The sequence below is a fragment of the Gorilla gorilla genome, chromosome 16, assembly GCF_029281585.2.
Source record: "Gorilla gorilla gorilla isolate KB3781 chromosome 16, NHGRI_mGorGor1-v2.1_pri, whole genome shotgun sequence".
NCBI classification, from domain to species: domain Eukaryota; kingdom Metazoa; phylum Chordata; class Mammalia; order Primates; family Hominidae; genus Gorilla; species Gorilla gorilla.
The window spans coordinates 35,328,514-35,344,455 of record NC_073240.2 but is presented as its reverse complement, the minus strand read 5'-3'; the positions used below and the strand labels follow the sequence as shown (position 1 = coordinate 35,344,455).

General features: G+C 36.2%; 1 long non-coding RNA gene across 3 annotated transcripts in view; it reads right to left on the bottom strand.

The window, feature by feature from the left end:
* The window catches only part of LOC129527033 (uncharacterized), a 117,968-nt gene that overhangs the window by 61,402 nt on the left and 40,624 nt on the right, over positions 1–15,942 (bottom strand). For all 3 annotated transcript variants that reach the window (XR_008671866.2, XR_010130948.1, XR_010130949.1), the window contains exon 3: positions 211–285. This is a non-coding gene — a long non-coding RNA (uncharacterized lncRNA). The remainder of the gene's footprint in view (positions 1–210; positions 286–15,942) is intronic.

Here is a 15,942-nt window from a genome sequence, read left to right as displayed (position 1 = left end):
CTCGGCCTCCCAAAGTGTATTTGAGATTTTTCACACATGTGGCTTGATCACATGTGATATTTCACTTTTTGTGGATGATCAATGCACGGCCAAAATTTTAGGTATCTACAACTTTTCAAGGGTTTCCTTAATCTTTTTTAATGAAATTACAAGGGAAAGAGAATTATATAGCCCTGCTCCAGTATCCCAGAGCTTGACTTTCACCCGTACTTGAATCTGAAGAGGACGGCAATGTTTCTGCTATGGATCTCACGCATCTATTGAACCTGGAAGCTCCTGAGCATCCTGAAAGGCAAAGGAAGGTTTTTCAATTTACTCTCTCTTTGTCCCTTCCACCCCCACTCCCTGTGCCCATAGCAAATACTAGTCAAGCAGATGGTTTCGGTGTGATGCCCTGGAGGTTAACAGATGTGAATTCTAATGGCATAAGAGGACAAACATTTTCCACTGCTGCATTCAAACCAAGCACATGGTCTGTCCCCCACAAAAACAAATGGTGCTTTAATACGGGTGACTTTTAAAAACTCCACACCAGGGTCAAAAGACTTCTTAGAGTAAGGGGAGAAAAAGTTAATAAGAAATACCTGGACATCACAGGAAATGAACTATTTTTAGTAAACCATCTACTTCTTATATCCAAAGAGCTGGGTATTAACATGATAAAACTGGGGCTCCAAGTAAATGAAAAGCTCAGCACTCAACCCCAAAGAGTAGGAATAATTTATTGCCACTTGATGTCCAATGCCCTTCTTGAAGTCAAAGTGTCCCTATAAACCTCATAAAATTAATCAGAAAAAAGTAAGGAAGAGAAACAAAAATAAGCCAAACTTGCAGCACATTCAGCATTCATCACTAGGTCAGCTTGCTCTCTGACTGCTTCCTCATAGTTGTTTGGTGCCTACTGTTCTAGAGTCAGGTAGACCCTTGATTATAATTCCCCTTAACTGCTCTATAAATAACTAAAACATTATAAAATGTTGTTTCCTACTTAAAATATTCTTTTAGGTCCTGCATACCAGTGAAACTACTAACATCAGCTGGTCTAAAGAACCCCACTGATGTCAGCTGATCTGGAGGACCTCACAAGGAGCTGACTCACCCCACAATGAGGTTTCCACATCCTGATGTTTTCATCCTTCTGACCCTGACCAATCAACAACCTCAATTTTCCAGTCCCTTGCCTTCGATGATCCCTTTAAAAACTCTAGCCCAGAACTCCTCAGGGAAATAGATTTGAGGTCTCCTCCCATCTCCTCATTCAACTGCCCTGCAATCATTAAACTCTTTCTCTGCTACAAACCCTGTTGTCTCAGTATATTAGTCTGTTATTGCACAGCAGGCTAATATAAATAGGAACCTCTTGGTCCTGTTACAGAGCCCTAAATGTTTAGGAAAATAGGTCTCAAGAATCCAGGAATTTTATTTTAATAAATGTCTTCAATAATATGCAATCTTTTCATTCTAAGCAGTAGATCTAACACTATTCTGATCATCTGAGTAACTACGTTATAATTAAGTTGCCACTTATTATCAGTACATGAGGTTGTCTGTGTGTCTATATGCAAAACCTGCAAAAGGCAAGTGATGTTGCAGACTGTTGCCCTAAGGCTTTGGAAATAGATGGGAGAATGGAGTCATCACATGGCACAAAGCACAGCAATCCTACAACGTTCACTTTATAAATGGGTACACCGCACAGATACCAGTTGTGTACACTCCACCTTGAGACAACAGGTTATTAACAGTGACCAGAGCCACAAATAGACAGTAAAGCATTCTTTTATTCCAAATTTAATTAAAATATTTGATTATTAGGTTATTATCATTTGGTAATTTCTACTTATGAAAACATACATTCTCTGCTTTAGCATTTTTATTTTAAAATATAAAAATAAACTAAATTTAGTATTATACCAGAGGCTGGCCAGGCGTGATGGCTCACGCCTGTAATCCCAACATTTTGGGAGGCTGAGGCAGGCAGATCACTTGAGGTCAGGAGTTCGAGACCAGCCTGGCCAACATGGTGAAACTCTGTCTCTACTAAAAATACAAAAATTAGCCGGCCATGGTGGTGGGTGTCCGTAAACCTAGCTATTTGGGAGGCTGAGGCAGGAGAATCACTTCAACTCAGGAGGTAGAGGTTGCAGTGAGCCGAGATGGTGCCACTGAGCTCCAGCATGGACAACAAACAGAGTGAGACTCTGTCTCAAAAAAAGAAAAGAATTATACCAGAGCCTACATCTTTCTAGCATTAAACCCCAAATCAGCTGTTTTGCCGAGGCAAATAATAATTTATCATATTTAGTAGGTATTTATAAATTTAATTTTAATTAGTTTTATGTTTTGCTTGTACTTACTGTACAAATTTCTTTTGGTTTTACATAAGAGCCATAAGCGTATTCATTTTCATACTTAGATACTATTACAAAATGTTAGTAATTGCTGCAATTCTGTGAGCATTCTTATTTCCTTTATAAAAGATTTACACATTGGTTGATTTTGAGAAACACAGGACTAGAAGATTTTCTTTGAAACCAAGCAGGTTGAATTCACATATTTAGACTCCATCTGTGCTGGGAGTCTGGGTAAGTCAACTTAGACTTACAATTCCCACTCTGCTGAGAGAATCCGAAGACAGATTTTACCCAACTTTCCCTGCCTTGACCAGAAGGCTGTATTTCCTTCCCATTAAGCCCTAAATGGGCCTGCTGAATACTTGCTCAGGAATAAAGAGAAGAAAGAAAGTAGTTAAATACATTTAAAATCTGAAAATAACATTGCAAACAGAAAGAATATAGATTTTAATCTTTATTTTAAACTAATGCCCATAATTATTTTATCTAAAATCTCCTGTAACCTGTTTCAGAAGATTTTCAAATCTAATTTCAAAACTAATGCCCATAATTCTCTTGTCTAAAAATCTCCTGTAACCTGTTTGACTTCATGATCTCAGCTCCCTGCAAAGTCCTCCTAACCAAATACTGTGGGGCATTCTCAGTCTCACAGATGCTCGCAAAGATGCCTGCTCTGGTATCACATGTTGTTCGTGCCCCCACTCCCCTCCCTGCAGTAGCTCTGTAGTAACCAGTCCTCCTGTCATGGCTGCCACCGTGCGGGACACTGCTCCCAGCGCTCTGGGCTGTTGAGTTCAGAGCAGTGAAGTAGAAGAGAATGCCCTCCCCCTGTTTTTATGTAACATTCTGTTAGCAGGATACCAAAATACAGTGGCCTTGTGCTTTAGTGTCTTACAGAATTTATTTATAAAGGAAAAGAAAAAATAAACTTAGTTTTTAACCTATAATTCTCTATCCCTAGGATTAAGAAGTAAAATTACTAGGTCAAAGGTAGAAAAATCTCTATAGTTTCAAGGCTATATGAGAATTTCACTTCCAAAAGATGGAAACAACTTATATCTTATAACACTGTATGAAAACTTGAGTGAAGCAGTTTCTTATAGACTTGCTGATACTTAACTTTTAAAAAATGATTTTACTGGCTGGGCACGGTGACTCATGCTTGTAATCCCAGAACTTTGGGAGGCTGATTTAGGAGGGCTGCTTGAGACCAAGAGTTCAAGACCAGCCTGAGCAACAATAGCGAGACATTGTCTCTACAAAAAATAAAAAAATTAGCCAGGTGTGGTAGTGTGTGTGTGTGTGTAGTCCCAGCTGCTCAGGAGGCTGAAGCAGGAGGAATGCTTGAGCCCAGGAATTCCAGGTTGCAGTGAGCTGTGATCACACCATTGCACTCCAGCCTGGCGACAGAGAAAAACTCTGTCTCCAAAAAAAAAAAAAAAAAAAAAAAAAACAAAACAAAAAAAAAGAATCAAAGAATCATTACCACTTTATTCTATTTTCATTACCATAATGTATATTTTTATCTATTCACATTTACTAGAAAGTTACTAGTAAGGTCAAAGTCATAGAAAACTGATAGTAATGTAAATGATTCCTGTCATGAAAAGGTAATTTGGGCTAGGCATGGTGGCTCAGGCCTATAATGCCAGCACTTCAGGAAGCCAAGGTGGATGAATCTCTTGAACCCAGGAGTTCAAGACCAGCCCGGGAAACATGGTGAAATCCCATGTCTACAAAAAAATGCAAAAAGTTAGCCAGGTGTGGTGGTGTGTGCCTGTAGTTCCAGCTACTTGGGAGGCTGAGGAAGGAGAATCGCTTGAGCCCAGAAGGTTAAGGCCGCAATGAGCTGTGATCATGCCACTGCACTCCAGCCTGAGCGACTGGAGTAAGACCCTGCCTCAAAAAAACAAAACCAAACCACAAAGGTAGTTTGCATCTGGCAAAATGCAAGGGACTATTGCCTTGTAGATAATAACCTGTTTTGTACCTGCTAAGCAAATTCACTTCAGCATTTCTGATGGACTTACATATTTGACTGCTCTTTGGATTCTCCTTTGAGCCAGCTGTAAAATCTTCATTTCCTCAGTAATTAATAAGTAAAATCTTTGACATGTGCTCTTTTTATAGGACAACCATGATTTACCTTTTAAGAAAGATCCTTTGACCAATGTATGTAATCTCAGCACTTTGGGAGGCCAAGGCAGGAGGACTGCTTGAGGCCAGGAGTTCAAGACCAGCCTGGGCAATGTAGTAAGACCCCATCTCTACAAAAAAATAAAAAATTAGTAGGGCATGTTTGCACATGCTTGTAGTCCTAGTTACTCAGGAGGCTGAGGTAGGAGGATCACTTGAGTCCAGCAGGTTGAGGCTACAGTGAGCTATGTGCTACAATAAGGCCATGTCTATGCAGACATGGTGAAAATGTAGACATGAAATTCAAAGTTACTTCAAAATAGTTTATCTTCCCTAGCACAAACTGAAACTTTTATGATGCTGTGGAGAGTATGAATTACTACTAAGTCCAGTTGACTAAAATATCTCAAAAACACAGTACATCTTGACACGTTAAATAGAACCTCAAACTGCCGGTATGTTCCAAGACTCACTGAAAGTTTGTCAGTTGTTCCCGTGTTTGTTCTACTTGAGGCAGCCCACTCGCTTTCTTTCCTTCCTTCCTCCCATCCTTTCTTCTGTTCTTATTTCCTTCATTTTTCCTCCCTTCCTTTTTTTCAGTTGGCTTTCTAAGCTACTCTAAATTACCAATATAAATCCAGTGCCTTCTTATTTATTTGCAAAGAGCAAATACCATTCGTGTTATTCAGTGGCCGCCTTGTGAAAGCTGACTACTTCTACAATGATTGAATTTCTATCTATAATCATTAAGTGGGGCAACAGAACTAAAAAGACATAAACGGCATTTAGCACAGTATATTACTTTGAAAAACAGATGATTTTTTATGTAAAATGCTACTGAAGCACTCACTTAAACATAACCATTCAATTTCCTACCTCGAGCCCAAAAGCTCTCTTTGCTGGCCTAAGATATTTTTCTTTATCTAGCATGCCTGATGTTGCAGGTCTCTTTCTCACTCTTTATTCTGCAAGACATGCTCAGATTCTCTTTCCATTCAATTTATGACATAATTCATTGAATGCTACAGCCTACTTGAGGATTTTAAAAAAATATTTTCTAGCCCTGCAATAGAAATTCATTTTTCCAATAAGAAATGTGGTGATGACCCTGTCAGCTAAGTCTCCTAATTCATCTGTCTGTGTGAAAAAGCTCTTCCCTCCAGGCCCCTTCAGAATTCATATATAAATTGCTCTCTATGTATTAGCATCTGCAGTGAAACTAGCTTTCACACTTTTTAAAAAATAAAAAATATATATATTTTACAATTCCAGAAGTAGAAGATAATAATCAAAGTATTATTATCCAATTTTTTTCTGGTTCTCAGGGATCTATCCACAGTTATGAGAGGAAAGAATTTCTAAATGATAGTGTACTAACAAAGCATTAAAAATGAGACACATTATTCTAGACTCGCATTGTACTGTTACCAGTAGCATTTTTCTAATCAATATAATAGTTAATCTTAATTCAGGAATATGTCCCAAGTGTTTAAAATGGAAACTTGAATGTTAGTAAATATTTAAAGGATCTAAACATGTTTTTTTTAAAAAAACACAAAAATAGGAACTTATAAGTCATTGTGTGCTAGCATTAGAAATTTTAAAAATTAAGCAAAGTGCCTCCAGTGGCATCTCTGGTGTGGCATAAATAGAAAATGCATTGTAAATATGAAATTATGTGGTCAAATGTGACTAACTTGCAGGGGAGGGGAACAAACAGGGCCAGTTTCCCTTGTAGTCTCATACTTTGTTTGTGTAATCAATTGGCCTGTTTTATCCTGGGAAGGTTTTAAGAAAGGACGTTCTGACTGACTGCAAGCTTCATTATATCCTCAAACCCTTAATACAGTTTTCCCAGGATTTATAACGAGAGATGGACATTGACAGCTGCACCTCCCCTAACCTGATTTAGCTAGCCTACTCCATCATCTACATATACTTTCATTAATTCAACTGTTATTGAGTATCTCCTATGTACCAGGCATTGAGCTAGGCGTCAGGTAATACAGACGGTTGCTAAAGGGAAGGATGAATAAATCAAAGTCCCGCATCTCAAAACTTCTAAAATCTAGTAGGAGAGACAAAAATGTGTAAGTATGGTAATAATAAAAAATATAATATCTCATTGAAACAATTAGAATTTTTTTTTTTTAATGTTGAAACACTTCAGTAAAGAGTAGCCATTAAGCTGGACCCTGTCAGTTAAATACAACTTTCACAGGCAGGGATGGGGGAAAGGAAATCTAATTCAATCAAATAGTTTGAATTATTACAAAAAGCAATGTACATGTAAATCTTAGGAATCGTGACTAATTCATCATTGCTAGTGCATAAGGAAAAAAGAATCTAGAAGAGTAATTATAAAAAGCAAGTTCCAGACCATGATAGAGGCGTTCATTGCCATGATGTCTAACAGCATTGTCATGGAATTGTGTATGAGCTTCGTATTAGTAAATTCTGAGACTTTCCTGATGATACTGAATGATACAATTTGGAAAAAAAAATTATTATCACCCTTCTTCTGATGACTTATAATTCATATTAATTGAAATAATTATGTCTTCACACATTTCTAAAGCTCTTATTTCAGCCCCAGGCCTACACAGTAGGATAATGGGTATGCAAGGGTTACAAAACAGAAAAACTGGGTTGTCCTCCCAAAGCATTGCAGGATGAAGGATTATTTGAACCGGCTTATTTTCTCTATAGTCAGGAAACTCTAAACAATTTGCTTGATAATACATTTTTTAATATTACATGTAAAATATTACATTTAAAAAAATACAACATTAATCATCTGTTAATTACATGTGATTTTCGATGTTATGTACATAAAAAGAAAGTACTAGCCCTATGCTTCTACCCCCTACTCCAAAGCAGCTGGAAAGTAATATTGTTCAGTGCTGATATGGATGCAGAGAAATGGGTTTTCGTGGATTGCCAGTGAGGGTGTAAATTACTAGAGCCCTTTGGAAAAATGTCTACTATCATATTGAAATGCCAAGAAATATGAATATAAATTTAAAAATTTAAGCAATCCTTATATGAAATCCGAATATGTTTATAAAGGTAGATGCTGCTATTTATTACTCATTGTAATGTGGGACTAAATAAATAAATGTTCCTTAAGATGGAAATGACAATCAATTTGGCAAAAGCATATTATTGAATATTATGAAATTCCCAAAAAATATGAGTTAGATATTTACACACTAGCTCACTGGAATGACTACTACATGTTGATGAGGAAGAAAATAGAGTTTAATGTGTGTAGTATACAGATTAATCATATTTTTATAAATACTATCTTTAACTAAAACTTTACTATGAGTATATATGTATATGGGAGCATGGGAAACACGGTTCAGGGCTCTATTTCACGATGTTATTATGAGTGCCCTTGAGATACATTTTTAAAAACCAGGAAAATGAAACATACACTAGTATTTTATTCCTAGCTTAAACTCTCCTCTGTAATAGAAATAGAAAGAACAATTGTCTCACATTCCTTACGGAAGATGTTTACCATTCTCCCTGAGCTTCTGATCCACTCCTGTCTCTTGCATAGCGATGACAGTGCCTCCTAATTCAGAGAAAATATAAAAGCCCCAGCTTAGGGAATTCATCACCTTTCTACCCACCAATGTACAAAGTTGTCCATATTCATTTCCAATCTTTTCATCTATTCCAGGCTGCCTTCTCCCCACTCAAAGCTATTGTCTACTTCTGCGCACCCTGGGTTCTTCTCCCATCCCCTTTATCCTTGATTTTAACATTTACATCTCTACCCAACTCTTCCCTTCACACTGTAAACACGCATAATCCTTCTCCTCTTAAAAACAAGACCAAGAAACAAAACAAAACAAAACAAAACACATTACTTCCTTTAACCTTGTGTTCCCCTGTTGGGGTGTTATGAAAATTATTGAATAATCAGTATGGCACCATGTGTACAAGAGCCTGAGTAAGGGCCTGAAGCACCTATTGAGCTATGAGTGTCCTTTTAGTTACTGGATCCTGGGGATGTCACTGAGTTCTGTGGAGCATCCAGGGCAGCTGGGATGGCAGGGGGCATTGGGAAAACTTGGGACAGTGGCTGTCTACCATGTTTTCTATTGTCATTAATATCCAAACTTTCAGTTTCATCCACAGTTTATCACTGAAATGCTTTTCCTTTGAAGTATCCACTGATCTTCTAATTGCAGAAATGACAGTCAACTCTTAAATATGCCTGATGATTGGGCTCTCTGCTCCATTTGTCACTTTACTGTCGAATGCATTCTATCCCTTTGGAATGTTGTTCTCTCCATTTTCATCTACGACATCTGCTGCTCTGCTTCAGTGATTCGAAGGTCTCATCTTCAGTTTTCTGGATTTCTGATTCTAAAAACACCCCCTGGATGACCCCCACCCAGGTCATTTTTTACCAATCACCATGACATCCAAATTCATGGCTTTATCTGTCATTTCTCTCTTGAGATTCAGACTTTCAATCCTGGGATTCCTCCTCAGCCATATTAGAGCCAGCTTCCACTTTGCAGTGAAGGCAACTGGAGCTCAGAATATGAGTATGAGATAATAATTTTCTAACTTCAAAAAAGTTATTACCATGAAATACTATGTAACAGAGTTAGACATGTTGAAAAGTTAAATGACAGCAGAAGTTACACAAAATTTACCAAAACACAACTCCGTGTGGTATTTCATAGCTAAGGTACTAGAAATGCAACAGACTAGGGCCTCTTTGTGGTTATTGACATGATATTTTTGTTTTTTCCTTCCTTTTTTGTTAATTTAATGTTTCCCCTGTGGCCTAAAAGACTAATGAAGCTTCTTAAGTTCCTGCAGCAGTCCCAGACTGTAACTTAGGCACAAGAAGCTGGGTTATTAAGCTAAAGGTCTCTGGATGAGCATCATCTCTAACAAGCATAAAGGTGATTTTGACCCATATTGTCATTCAGGGAGTAACTTTCCTCATTCCCAATAATAAAACCATAATTGAGTTTCACAGATGAAAGGCAATCAGATCAAAAAGTTTTTGGTTAATTTTGATTTCCCGTACAATGAGATCTTGACAAGGTCCTTTGAAAACAGAGATCTCTAAAATTTTTTAATAAAAGAAAATTAAAAATAGGTGTTTCTAATAGTAATTTAGATATTCATTTGATTTATCAGAAAGTTACTGGTGAACACAATTTAGAAAATTTTAATTTGTCTTGGGAGTAAAAGAGATATATGTATATTTCTCTTATATATTTAAATATAAATTTGACTCAATATATAAATATAAATATATATATTGAAATGTTAAATTATCATATATCTTACTTTTAATTTCTGATATAAGTACTTTCAAAAACCCCTGATTATTCAAAACCTCCAAATTATTCAATTTGGCAAAAACAATTTAGCAAATAATTTGGCCAAATTATTATAAGAAACCAAAAATTTAACTGCTATATAGAATGGGAACAGATTTCTTATTTGAGCATAATAATGCTTTTAAAGTTTTAAAAAATATATTTTAAAAAACATTTAAATATATTTAAAGTAGTAAATAAAATATTTTGAGTCTGAATAATTTGTCCCAGTCAGGGACTGGGATTAATTAAAACTAAGAATTCTGAAGGAAGTGAGTGTAAATATGATGGTAAATGTGAACAGAAAAGGTATTTTCTTAAATATAAAGTGAACTTCAAAATATATGTCATATGATATTTAAAAGTGCATTAAAATTTGCCTTAAGATTGAATTCACATTTATATTATGAAATAAATTTATGATTAATGAGCACCCATGATTTTATGAATATACTTATATCAAAAAGAGCTAATCTATAGATCACTCAGTATATATTCATAATTGAAATATTAATAGTAATATGAAGTGCTATATTTTAAGAAGAACAGATATTTTTTACATATATGGCCAGAGGTAAACCAACACTGCCACCAAATCTAAATGTATGCTCCTGTCTCTGAAATACAGCAAGAAAATTTGCTGTACTGCAGATGAAGAAAGGGTTCATAAATTTAATATAAAACATCAGCAAATGAAAACTGAAAAGTTTAAATGAAAAGGAATGGAGGTCAAAACTATTAAAAAGTAGTGACTTTCTGAAAAATAATTATTTTAATGTCGATATTTATGATATCAACCTCCTATATAATATCATTATTCAATAGTTTCTAATTACAACATTTAGAGTATTTATTGTCAAAATTTTTCTGAGTACATAGTGACATACAATATTTAAATTTATTCTTAGTGCTCAGTGTTTTCTTCTGTGATCATTCCCCCACACTATCACTTTAAATGCATTTATTTTTATCTTTAAATAAACTACAAAGCAGAGTAACCATGGCAGGTCAAGACATTAGTAAATGGTGTGCTTAAAGAACTGTAAAGTTCTAGTTCTAAAAGATTTATAATGACTCAGTTTTCCTCGTCATAATGGATATAGCTAATTTTCTTTTTTTTTATTATTATACTTTAACTTCTAGGGTACATGTGCAGAATGTGCAGTTTTGTTACATAGGTATACACGTACCATGGTGGTTTGCTGTACCCATCAACCTGTCATCTACATTAGATATTTCTCCTAATGCTGTCCCTCCCCCCACCCCCATCCCCCACCCACCAACAGGCCCCGGTGTGTGATGTTCCCCTCCCTGTGTCCATGTGTTCTCATTGTCCAACTCCCACTTATGTGTGAGAACATGTGGTGTTTGGTTTTCTGTTCTTGTGTTAGTTTGCTGAGAATGATGGTTTCCCGCTTCATCCATGTCCCTGCAAAGGACATGAACTCATCATTTTTATGGCTGCACAGTATTCCATGGCATGTATGTGCCACATTGTCTTTATCCAGTCTATCATTGATGGGCATTTGGATTGGTTCCAGTTTTTGCTATTGTGAATAGTGCTGCAATAAACATACGTGTGCATGTATCTTTATAGTAGCATGATTTATAACCCTTTAGGTATATACCCAGTAATGAGATCGCTGGGTCAAATGGTATTTCTGGTTCTAGATCCTTGAGGAATTGCCACACTGTCTTCCACAATGGTTGAACTAATTAACACCCCCACCAACAGTGTAAAAGCATTCCTATTTCTCCACATCCTCTCCAGCATCTGTTGTTTCCTGACTTTTTAATGATTGCCATTCTAACTGGCATAAGATGGTATCTCATTGTGGTTTTGGTTTGCATTTCTCTAATGACCAGTGATGATGAGCTTTTTTTCATATGTTCGTTGGCTGCATAAAGGTCTTCTTTTGAGAAATGCCTGTTCATATCCTTTGCCCACTTTTTGGTGGGGTTGTTTTCTTGTAAATTTGTTTAAGTTCTTTGTAGGTTCTGGATATCAGCCCTTTGTCAGATGAGTAGATTGCAAAAATTTTCTCCCATTCTGTAGGTTGCCTGTTCACTCTGATGATAGTTTCCTTTGCTGTGCAGAAGCTCTTTAGTTTAGTTAGATCCCATTTGTCAATTTTGGCTTTTGTTGCCATTACTTTTGGTGGTTTGGTCATGAAGTCTTTGCTCGTGCCTATGTCCTCAATGGTATTGCCTAGGTTTTCTTCTAAGATTTTTATGGTTTTAGGTCTTAGGTTTAAGTCTTTAATTCATCTTGAGTTTATTTTTGTATAAGGTGTAAGGAAGGGGTCCAGTTTCAGTTTTTTGCATATGGCTAGCCAGTTTTCCTAACACCATTTATTAAATAGAGAATCCTTCCCCCATTTCTTGTTTTTGTCAGTTTTGTCAAAGATCAGATGGTTGTAGACGTGTGGTGTTAAGTCTGAGGCCTCTGTTCTGTTCCATTGGTCTATATGTCTGTTTTGGTACCAGCACCATGCTGTTTTGGTTACTGTAGCCTTGTAGTATAGTTTGAAGTCAGGTAGTGTGATGCCTCCAGCTTTGTTCTTTTTGATTAGGATTGTCTTGGCTACGCAGGCTCTTTTTTGGTTCCATATTAAATTTAAAGTAGGTTTTTCCAATTCTGTGAAGAAAGTCAATGGTAGCTCGATGGGGATAGCATTGAATCTATAAATTACTTTGGGCAATATGGCCATTTTCACAATATTGATTCTTCCTATCCATGAGCATGGAATGTATTTCCTTATGTATGTCCTCTCTTATTTCCTTGAGCAGTGGTTTGTAGTTCTCCTTGAAGAGGCCCTTCACATCCCTTATAAGTTGTATTCTTAGGTATTTTATTCTCTTTTTAGCCATTGTGAATGGGAGTTCACTCATGATTTGGCTCTCTGTTTGTTTGTTATTGGTGTATAGGAATGCTTGTGAATTTTGCACATTGATTTTGAATCCTGAGACTTTGCTGAAGTTGCTTATCAGCTTAAGGAGATTTTGGGCTGAGATGATGGGATTTTCTAAATATATACTCATGTCATCTGCAAACAGGGACAATTTGACTTCCTCTTTTCCTAATTGAGTACCCTTTATTTCTTTCTCTTGCCTGATTGGCCTGGCCAGAACTTCCAACACTATGTTGAATAGGAGTGGTGAGAAGGGCTTGTGCCAGTTTTCAAAGGGAATGCTTCCAGTTTTTGCCCATTCAGTGTGATATTGGCTGTGGGTTTGTCATAAATAGCTCTTATTTTGAGATACATTCCATCGATACCTAGTTTATTAAGAGTTTTTAGCATCAAGGGGTGTTGAATTTTGTCGAAGGCCTTTTCTGCATCTATTGAGATAATCATGTGGTTTTTGTCATTGGTTCTGTTTACGTGATGGATTCCATATATTGATTTGCATGTGTTGAACCAGCCTTGCATCCTAGGGATGAAGCCGACTTGATCGTGGTAGATAAGCTTTTTGATATGCTGCTGGATTCGGTTTGCCAGTATTTTATTGAAGATTTTTGCACTGATGTTCATCAGGGATATTGGACCAAGTGGACCTAATAGACATCTACAGAACTCTCCACTCCAAATCAACAGAATATACATTCTTCTCAGCACCTCATCGTACTTATAAAATTGGCCACATCATTGGAAGTAAAACACTCCTCAGCAAATGCAAAAGAACAGAAATCATAACAACAGTCTCTCAGACCACAGTGCAATCAAATTAGAATTCAGGATTAAGTAACTCACTCAAAACTGCACAAATACATGGAAGCTGAACAACCTGCTAATTTTCTTTACTTAATATATTTTTAGTTTTCTAAGAAGGCAAGCTGGATTTTTTTTCAAACTTTTAGGATTAGTAATATATTAGTCATCATTCTCCAGAACCAACACTATATAATTAGCAATGGAAAAAGTTAGGTGTGCATTCTTACCTATGTATTTCAATATAATTTCAAATTTATAGAAAATTTTCAAAAATTGTACAGACTCTAGACACTAATATAACTTTTGCCAAGTGTGATGGTTAATACTGAGTGTCAACTTGATTGGATTGAGGGATACAAAATATTAATTCTGGGTGTGTCTGTGTGGGTGTTACCAAAAGAGATTAACATTTGAGTCAGTGGGCTGGGGAAGGCAGATCCACCCTTAATCTAGTGGGCACATCTAATCAGCTTCCAGGGAATATAAAGCAGACAGAAAAACGTGAAAATGAGAGATGGTCCTAGCCTCCCAGCCTGCATCTTTCTCCCATTCTGGATGCTTCCTGCCCTGGAACAGCAGACTCCAAGTTTTGGGATTCACTCAGACTGGCTCTCCTTGCTCCTCAGCTTGCAGACAGCCTATTATGGGGCCTTGTGATTGTGTAAATTATATATATATATATATATATATATATATATATATAGGAGTTTATCTTATATATATATATATGTATCTCCTATTACTTATGCCCCTCTAAGAGAACCCTGACTAATACACCAAGATAAACTAATTATTTACATTTTGCTCTATTTACTTTGCTCTATTTACTCATTCTTTCTCACTCTCCCACATACACTCCAGTGTATATATATTGTTTCCTAAGAACAAGGAAATTTTCATATTCAATCACACAATAATTATCAAAATCAATAAATTTAATATTAACATAAATCTTTCTCATTATGTCCTCAATAGTTTTTCCCAGTATAGGATCCAATCTTGGATCCGGTCCATGATCCTGCATTTAGTTGCCTTACTATCATATTGCTTTAGTCTCTAATATGAAGTAAGTGTTTTTTCTGCTCTTATTTGTCATTCTTCCCCTTAAAATTTTCAAAGAGAAAAGCCTACTTCTTCTTGGAATCTCCTTCATATTGAGTTTCCCATTGGAAACGATGATGATAATGATGCCCCTTATCAAAATATTACCCATTAGTGGTAGCACATATTGATCATTCTTGGCTGAGGCAATTATTATTATTATACCTACAATTTAGTGACTTTCTAACCTCTTCTTTTTTTCTACATATTTTGTTGATATTCTATTGCAAGGAAGAACTTCCTTTCTCTCTCATTTATTCATTTCCTTATATCAGTTTGGGTTCATAGATTCCTACTTTATTAAACACATTATGATCTTTTACTGTAGTTACTCATTTCTGATACTCAAATTGTGCCGGGTGTGTACATTTGGAGCCTCTTCAGTTTGGCCCTTGGGTGCTTTCCACCTGTATCTGACATTCTTTGAGAAACCATTTACTTTCTGGAAAAAAATATTCTAGGTTGATGTTGTAGTTTACCTACCCAGGCCCTGGAACCATCCATTTATCCAAGGAGTCCTCGTTATTTTTATTGGAGAATGATATTTGAAAACCAGGATCTGCGAGATAGTTATGATCATTGCAATCAATATGACATTGCTGCCAGGTACTGTTAAAAAGTAGAACACGGAAGTATTTGTGTGTGTGTATCTGTGTGTCTCTATCTATCTTCCCACCTACCTACCTACCTATCTATATTGGAAGAACATTAATATTATAGTTCCAATTCCAGTCCAATAAAACAAAGTTAAAATTTGTCTTTCCCTTTTCCATATTAGTACACATTCTCTAACAGTTAGGAATAGCCCCTCCTATCATCCTCAATATATTCATTCATTTGATTGCAACTAAAGTGCCAGAAAATAGTTTCAGGATTGCTATCCCACACCACTACAAAATAAAAAAAATCTATTAACTGTTCATTACTTGTTAATATGTCATTATTTGTATACTATATGTCACTAACAGTCACCCCTCATACACAGTTATTGTGTATGTATGAGGGGTGAGTGTGAGTAGTGATATTCAGTGAAATGCACAAACCTTAAATGCACCATTCAATGAGTTTTTGAAAATGCACACTCCAATAATCTATAAAGATAAGAAACATTAAGGTAATCTGAGAAAGTTATCTTTCCACTCTACACAAAGCACCAATGTTCTGATTTGTGCACCATTAGATTTCAATATTAAGTACTTCATGTAAATGGAATCGTATGTTGGCTTATTTCACTCAGCATAATGCTTTTGCTATTCAGCCATGTTGTTGCATGTATCA